The 8,767-nt window shown below is 36.1% G+C and overlaps 2 long non-coding RNA genes across 2 annotated transcripts; both read right to left on the reverse strand.

Moving 5' to 3' along the window:
• Positions 1–6,110: 6,110 nt before the first annotated feature.
• LOC120732713 lies at positions 6,111–7,171 on the reverse strand. Its single transcript, XR_005695657.1, has 3 exons — positions 7,014–7,171; positions 6,785–6,908; positions 6,111–6,177 (listed from the first exon to the last, which is right to left on the reverse strand). It is a non-coding gene; the product is annotated as an uncharacterized LOC120732713 (long non-coding RNA).
• Positions 7,172–7,467: 296 nt separating this feature from the next.
• Positions 7,468–8,758, reverse strand: LOC120732714. Its single transcript, XR_005695658.1, has 3 exons — positions 8,634–8,758; positions 7,800–8,127; positions 7,468–7,485 (listed from the first exon to the last, which is right to left on the reverse strand). It is a non-coding gene; the product is annotated as an uncharacterized LOC120732714 (long non-coding RNA).
• Positions 8,759–8,767: the final 9 nt, after the last annotated feature.

An 8,767-nucleotide genomic window follows, 5' to 3' on the forward strand; every position in this document is an offset into this window, starting at 1 on the left:
GGTTTGAAACCGGCCTGGGGCCTTTCTGTGTGGTGTTTGCACGTTCTCTGCTGGTTCCCTCTGAACATTCTGACTTCCTCCTACAGTCCAAAGTCATGCAGGGCTTTAGGTTAATTGGTGGTTCTAAATTGGTCATAGATGTGGAAGTAGAAGAAAATGGATTGCTGACTGATGTCTTCTCCATTTAAATAAAATTTTTTTCTGAAAATAGACTTTTAAATAGCTGGACACTTTCTTTTTCGCAACCACACAAGTCGCCCCCTGTTGCCCATTTGAAATAATTCAGGTTTAAGACATTTAACATGGACTTTGTGTGCTTTTTTTTTTAATATAGACCCTGATAGAGTGTGACCATCCTGTGTAAACTGTGTAGGCAGAAACAGAATGAGATTTGAAATTGAAAGCTTTGAGGTGACTAACTTTGTCCTCACCTGCACTGCTGTAAACAACAGTTTCCTAATAAAACCACTAGATGTCAACATAGAGTAAAATACCACAGCAGCCTTTAATAACACGGAACACATTTTGCTGCACAAACTAGAATACTAGTCAATCTTCATGACAAAAGTCATCAGTTTGTTTATTTCTGTCTTTGCAGTTCATTCCTTTATTAAGCTACACTATAGCAACAACTGCTAAAATACAACATAGGTGTAACATTTCTTAATTATTGTCACACTTGACTTACGGAACCCTTTTTTAATCACCTTCTTCCTCTTCGTTTGAAGTGCTTCTCCTTTTCCATACAATAGGTTTGTTACTCTATAAAGATATAGATTTTAAAAACTGTCAAACTAATGTCAAGAAACAGTGGTGGTAAAAAAAGAAGAAGATATAATTAGAAATGATGATGAGGGACTGCCTTCTTCTACTTTTTTGTGGTGAGGTTCCCTTTTATTTCTCCCTTTTTCATTTCCACTCACACATGCAGCAGAAGTTCTGCTTTAATCTTTTACAGTAAGGATGACGGTGCTGTTGACCTCGTGGTTCATGGACAGAAATGACAGCAGATTTAGTGCAGTTCCTTAATAGTGGCATTTTGATGAAAAAGGTCAGGCCTTTGCAGAATCTTTGGTCGCAGTGCAAACACGCTGAATCACAACATCAACGGCGGAGGTAGCCATAAGTCTCCTTTCAAGAGACATTTCCATGCATAGATCTGGGTTGTGATATATTGCTTTGGAGCTACGTATGTTGTGCAGGTCACTATTAGAGTGACTGCTGAGGTTTCATTCTTCCAGTCAGTTTTATCTCCATTTGAAATCGTCCTTGTTCATAGTCTTTACTCTTACTGCATATCTCTAATGTAATATTTTGAATTATATGAATTTGAAAAACAGTTTTTCTGCTTTGAAAATTTTACTTTTATATAATGTTACGTAAACACCCTGGCTGCTTTCAGTGGGCTTGTAACAGATCAGATTAAATTGTTAAATACAGCTTGAAACCGAAGAAGGAAACAAAACCTCAAAAGCAGACCTGTGATGCTTTTCCTTGTTTTTGGTCATGTAGAATGACTGACAATGGTGAATGTTCAAAATAGATATCAGACATGATCAATATTAAATAATGAGGCCAGCTTATCTGCAAGCAATCCTTGTGAGCCAAAATGTCAGGCTTTACGCTTCTCTAAACACACATTTGTTTTTTTCTCTAGTCTTGATCATATATAATGATATAAATGCAACAGAGCTGTGTGCCTTGCGCACACAGCTCTGTTGCTAAGAGTCCTGACGTACTATTAAAAGCTGTTGTTGATGAAAAGGTTACGGTAAATGGCAGGTAGTCTTAAAGGGAAAGGAGCTGAAAATGTTTGCTCGAAAAACTGCATCAAAGCTCATTATATGACAAACAGTGATTATGTTATAGTATGATTCCTGCTAATAGACTGCAAGAATAAATATGTGGAGTTGTAATGGAGCAGAATAGGTGACCACAATATTATTTATTTAAAGTAAAAGTAACTTGTATATTTAAATGCGGCGCTAAGGCTACATGATGAAAAATATTAGGTTTTGCTGGCAGATGCACAGTCCAGACTACTTTTGCTGTCACATTGTGTAGCTGTTTGAGTGCCATTTGTGTTGTGTCGAAGCCATTAAAAGTCAGACCTGTTGTTCCAGAAAGCACGTTTAGGTCAAACTGAGTTTGTTAACTGTGAAATAAGGTAACTGTGGGTTTTCTGATGCAGAAATAGAGCAAACGTCTGAGTCACTTATTGGGGTGGCGCACTCTGTGAATTAAACGTGCTCGCTGACAGGTTTCCTCCGCAAGTTTGGCTTTTACTCCTCGTAAATAGAAATATAAAGATAGCGTTAAGACAGTTGTAAGAATCATAGTTTTCTAGTTATGAGGCTTGTTATCAATTTTCATCCATGTTGAAGACAAATTTCAATTTATGGTTAACATAACCCCACCCTACACCCCTACAAAGTTATCTATCTTTATAATTTACTTATTCAGCATTTTTTTAAAGGACGGTCCTGATTGAATTGTGCTATTTATAGTCTTTAATGTTTACAGAAAGATCTATGAAATTGGTCTCAAAAAGAGAAAATATCCAGAAAGTGGCTAAAAAACGTCCTTGCCTGATGTCAGAGCTCAATGATTGCGCTCTTTTGAGCTAATAGAAAGGCAACAGAGGCTCAAATAACTGCTCTTTATACCCAGGTATGCAGAAGAACATCTCTGAATGTACAACACTTCAAAATCAAAAGATTGATCCAAGGTGCAAAAGCAACGCGTACTTCATGAAGTGGCCAGTAATATCATAATGCAGTTCAACAACACTGCACACTGCTGCCTCCAGAAAAGCCATGCACTGAACTCAACACCAAATCTCAACAAAAAGGCCAATGTTCAAGAAGAAGGATACCTTAGGGACAGAAGACTTGAAAATGTTATTAATATATCATGAAATAGATTTACTATTGAAGACAGACTTCTTCAAATCTAAGTTTGCAAGGCTTCTACCTAAGCCCTGAAAGAGGAAATGCTATTTGCAGCAGAGTTTAAGAAGTATGTCATTCTTACATATGCTAAAGAGGAAAGTGTTGCACTTTAATGAACTGTATAACTTAATAGCAGTTAATTAAAGTGCTATAGTTAATAGAAAAAACAAGAAAAAGAAAATAACCACTGCAATTTTAAGAAAATTTAGTGTGTTACATATTTCTGAAAACGGTGCTGATGAGGTTAAAATTATACTGAAAGAGAAATAAACTTTCGAGTGAGGACCAACAACATAAACTCAGTTGCTGTGTTGTTTGTTGCGCCTAATTCCGGATGTTGAGAAATCTTCTCAGGAAAGACAAGAGGCAGGTTTTTTTTTTTTTGTTCTTTAAAAATTCAATAGTTTTATTAACAGAAGAATGCTCAAGAAATGTACAGGAAGCAAACTGCACAGGAAACAGGTTTAACACAGATGCCACTACAGGATGTTGCAAATTCATATTTTCCATACTCATGTGACTACATTTTACTACCGCAGTCCCCCTGGGAATCAATTTTGGATCCCCCAAACCCAAAACATGTTTAACGGCAGGTCTGAAAAAACTTATGAGCATTTGCTTCCATTTATTCAAACAAACAAAACAAAACAAAACCTGCACAAACATTTACTGCAAAGTATAACTGCTCTTCTCCTCACACTACAGTAATTCCTCAATCTCAGGCTATCACAGTATGCTAAAAATAAATGTAACAAAGAGCACAAAAAGGTATTTTCATTGTAGCAATGACTATAAGTGACATAAATCATAAAAAAAGGAAGTACACAACAGTTGCTAAAAACAGGAGAAACAATGTGTTGTCATGCTAACCAACCAACCAACCAACAACAACCTTATCTTCACTTATCTTGCCTCATCACCACTTTAAACTGTGAAATAGCTGACACAGTGCATACTGTTTAAAGTATGATGGTGTGCGATTACTGATATATGAAAACCATATTAAAAATATATGATTAAAACAATATTATTTAAAAGATGCTTTAAATAACCGCAGATTCAAACACAAAGATTGAGCATTCATCTACTTACACCTGTCATCTGTACATGCACAGTATTCATGAACTAGTTATTGTTCTCACAAGAGTCACAGACAATATATATATATATACTTCCTTATTAGGCATCACTCTATTATCGGTGGATCTAATCTTCCTGTTCTCACATTTTGACACAGTAAGATACTATAACGGTCAATTTTAAGCTGTAAAAGAAACCTGAAATCTAAATATTATGACCCCCTTAGTCCAGTGTTTGTGGAGCTGGGAAGTAGCCTGAAAGGTGGAGCTGGACTTTTGCAGTTGCACTATTTACAGCAGTTCAGCAGAACGCAGACAACCCTCGTCTGAGAGGCGTCAAACCAGAAAATGCCATGCGTGGTCTGAATTTGTACAAAAGCTTTACCAGGGTGTGCTTTCCTTTAGCTTTTTATGGTTTAAAACAAAGCAAAGGTGTTCTCTCCCCTCCTGCATAAACTCAATAATGTAACTGAATAAATTCTCACTCTGAGCTTGAATTTGATTTCAGTTGCATTCACCTTATTTATGACTGAATTTTATTAACATGATGAAATGTTTGACTGTTACATGAAGCTGCTAATTCTACCTGATGTATCATACAGAGATATGCAAAATGTTAAAGAATATTGTTTGCATACAAAAACTTTTTCACAAAGATTTAACATTTATATTCATGTTTTAAACCACAGGTGTCAAACTCCAGTCCTCGAGGGTCGGCGTTCTGAAACTTTTCTATGTGTCCCTGCTGCTACACACCTGAATAACATTAGTAGGTCATTAGCATGCTGAGATGGGGAAGTCAGCCATTGATTCACAGCAGCTCATACGTGAATGAACACAGTGCAATAAAAGTACTTTTATACGTACATTTTCCACTTCATTTATTTAAATTTACTTGACTTGGGTTAGGGGTTGCCATCTCAGCAGACAGTCAAACTCTACAGAATTTTGCAAATGACATACTAAGGTTATCTAGGTGTGTTGCAGCAGGGACACATGGAAATGTTTCAGGACACCCGGCCCTTGAGGACTGGAGTTTGACACCCCTAGTTTAAACAGTTTCACCTTATGTTCTTGTGGAACAGTCTTTTGAAGGTGAAGTAAATAAGAAGATTTATTACAATATTTACATAGTATGGCTGACATCTGAATATTTCCTTGTATTAAATAAGTGGAGTCTCCACTAATGACTGCCACTTACATACCAAAGAAAGAAGTTATAACATGAGAGGATATTTCATGAAAACCTTTTTGTCAGCACCTGGATCTGATTAGTCGACCCACTATTTTTCTGTTTAGACCACATTAAACACCACAGCCTGATATTTTTTACCATTTTGTAAGTCCTGTGGAAACGTGTTTATCCTTTTAATTACATACATGCTTATATTTTTCGTAATTGAAAAATCCCAGAAATTCCATCTCATCTAACAACGCACACACAATTCTCAACGCATACGTTGATTGCAGCGTGCATGTATCTTCTGTTTGTAATGTTAATTTCTCCAAATGTGATAGATCTCACAGCTCTCATAATTAACCCATTAATTCCTCCACACTGGAATACAGCGCCACATCCTCACCTTCCTCATTGTCCTTTTTACTCATGAACTCATTCTCTTCATTGCCCTCCAACATTTCACTGTCCCCTTGGGCGTCTTCTTGTCTCACTTCTTCTCTTTTAATTTCAGCATACTCTGTGTCTCTGGCATCCTGTGTGTTTGCTGCCTCTTCAGGGTTCTGGGGTCTTAGTGCAGAGAAGTTAATGTCGGAGTACTCCACCTCTGTTGTACAGTTTCCATTGGATGGTAATTGTGCAACAGACTCAGCTTCTCCTTCAGCGTCCTCTGGCTCACGGATCCCATCATAAGTTGCTGATTTCAGCATCCATCTGTCAAGCACAAGGCAGCAATTACAGGTAATTTGACAGCTTATAAAAAACAATAATGATGTAATAACATGACAGAAACCAAACTAGCTTAATATTTGACCAAAAATAATTAAAATCAAACTAATATCATAAAATAAATATCATATTCAGATATGTTACCAAAGGCTAAGTACTTATTTAAGTTACCATTAGACCAGCTTCAGTAGTCACCATCTCCAGGTTTTCAGACAGATTTTCTGACCTCTTCCACTTTTTCCTGGGAAGAAATTAATTAATAGAAATGAAGCTTAGGGAAGGTCTCACAGCAGACCAGAAGTGTTGTGTCGTGGCAAAAAAAACCCCTTATAGTTCACATAATCTGATTATTTTCTGTGCTCAATCTGGTTTTTCTCATGTTAAAAGACGAGAAAATACCTTGGATCAAAAAATGCACTTTATCTTTACATATAAATATGATGGCATGTGTCTCAGTTTAAATTTTCGGAAGCTGATGACGTAAGATAAGCCAAAACTGTATGAAAACTCACAAAAAGTAAATAATGATTGCAGCATGATAATGGTGACAATACAATATCTGACAATTTTGATATTTTACAATATGTGTTTCAGTTCTTTCCCATAATAATGGTATTTATATGTGGAAAGTTCTGGTATAAAAACTTAAGTCACCATTTAGGATCTCTAACAGTATATAATAAACTTTATAAAAATGACCTAATAGAAATTTACATGTGTGCAAACAAATCATTCGAGTATACCAGGAAGATGGTGAGCATTAATATGAACAATTCAGAAAATAATATCCTTTTTATAAAATAAAATATACAAAAACACTGATGTCAAAAATAGAATAGTAATATTACCTGCGACATTTTGTTACCAAACAAGAAATGACTGTTGAAAGGATTATCCCAATCACAAACCCCGTCAATACTGCAATGTAGACTTTCTTCTCTAGAATAATCGTTAAAAACTCTGTGAATATATCTGAAATCAAATGAGATAACCGTGCTGATTACCTAAAGCTGAAAACAGGTATTGAAATGTCTTAAATTTGAGTATAATGGAAATGTTTAACTCGTAAATACTTACAGTTATTTTCTGTATCGTTTGATGATGATGAATTAGCATTGAACTCATTTATTATAAGGCTGACACTTGATGAGGTATTTCCAATACTATTACTGCTGACACATTCAATAGTGGAGTTGTCTTAAATTTGAGTATAGGGGAGATATTTCACTCATAGATACTTACTGTTATTTCTTTCTTCAGATGGTGATGAATTAGCATTGAACTCGTTTATTATAAGGCTGACACTTGATGAGGTATTTCCAATACTATTACTGCTGACACATTCAATAGTGGAGTTGTGATAGTGATCTTGGGACACAGTGATGTTGCTGGTGACTCTGGTGTTTGACACATTGGTTGTTACAGAGTACTCAGTGTGGCTCTCCAAGTGTGGCCATTTGATGGTGGGTGAAGGAAACCCCTCACTGATACACACACAGGTCAAAACCTTTGACTGAGCGACACAAGTTATTCAAGATTCTTGCTGCATCTGCAAAAACAGAATAAGAAGCTCAGCATCAAGATTACAGTAAACTCATAGGAACATAAATAGTCTTAACACATTGCTTCAATATAAGAATATCTGATACTGAAGAACACAACAATGTTTAATATTACATTTACTTTCCAGATTTTAATGAAAACTGCTTTTTTAAGTAAAAAATGCAAAAAATAAGACAGACAAAATAAATGTCAGTCATGAAAGTTTTACACTTACAGTAATTACAACATTATTATAATTACTGCTACACTACTAATACTGTAATAATGATAAAATATACTTTTGCCAAGAGTAATACTCACACTTGACATTAAGAGTTTTTGTCTCATTTGTTTTGACATTTTTGAAGGTGACCTTACAGGTGACGTTACAGGTGAGCTTACAGGTGACCTGACCACCGTTGTGTTTTGTTGAAGCGTTAAAGGTCAGAGTTGACTTGAAGGCAGGCATCCTCAGACTTGAATTCAGTGTTATTTTCTTTGATTTCATAGAGGTTTTGTCCTGATCCACTCCATATCCAGGTGATATTAGGAGTGGATCCAGAGCAGAGACCAGGAGCGCTGCAGGTCAGTGTAGTCTGCTCTCCCTCTGTTATTTCAGGAATCTCCAGTGTGGGCTTTTCACTCAGCTCTAATAGGAAAGTAAAAGAAACAAGACATTATAATCAGCATAAAAACCACTACTAATTTAAAGTAGACGTATGATCACTTTGTTAAGTAACTTAAATTGTAAAAAGTACAAGATAAGGCTGAAAAGTTCCAAGACAGATGCAAGCTCTGTGAGGTATACCCAAACATCATTTATGTCTGACCAAAGGAATAGACTAAAGGACATTCAGCAGTTTCTGTTTTTGTTTTTCACTTTAGCTGACATATATGATGAATGGAGACACAGGACCTGCATTACAGGAAGTCGTTGTGCCTTTGTGTTAATCTGAGCATCATGTTTATTCACAAAAATCTTTGGAGTGGTAATGATTTAACAACTCTTAAACTCACGTTAAACAAACATGTGCTAGTGCCATAATGCAGCTGTAGTTAATACAACTCATTGTAATTTAGTCGAGCTAACTCATTTAAATCAAACATGATAACGTGGTCACTGTGCATGGAGTTATTTGTGGTAGGTTTTGATACCTGTAACTGTGACTGTGATGTTTGCACAGTGTGCAGTTAGTCTTTGTCTTAGCGACAGCGTGATATGCTCCAGAGTCCGACTTGGTGAGGTCATTGATAATGATGCTGCAGTTCTTTTTCAGGTCAGGCTCCAA

Source organism: Simochromis diagramma, unplaced genomic scaffold, assembly GCF_900408965.1.
Source record: "Simochromis diagramma unplaced genomic scaffold, fSimDia1.1 OVJJ01000361.1, whole genome shotgun sequence".
Taxonomy (NCBI): Eukaryota; Metazoa; Chordata; class Actinopteri; order Cichliformes; family Cichlidae; genus Simochromis; species Simochromis diagramma.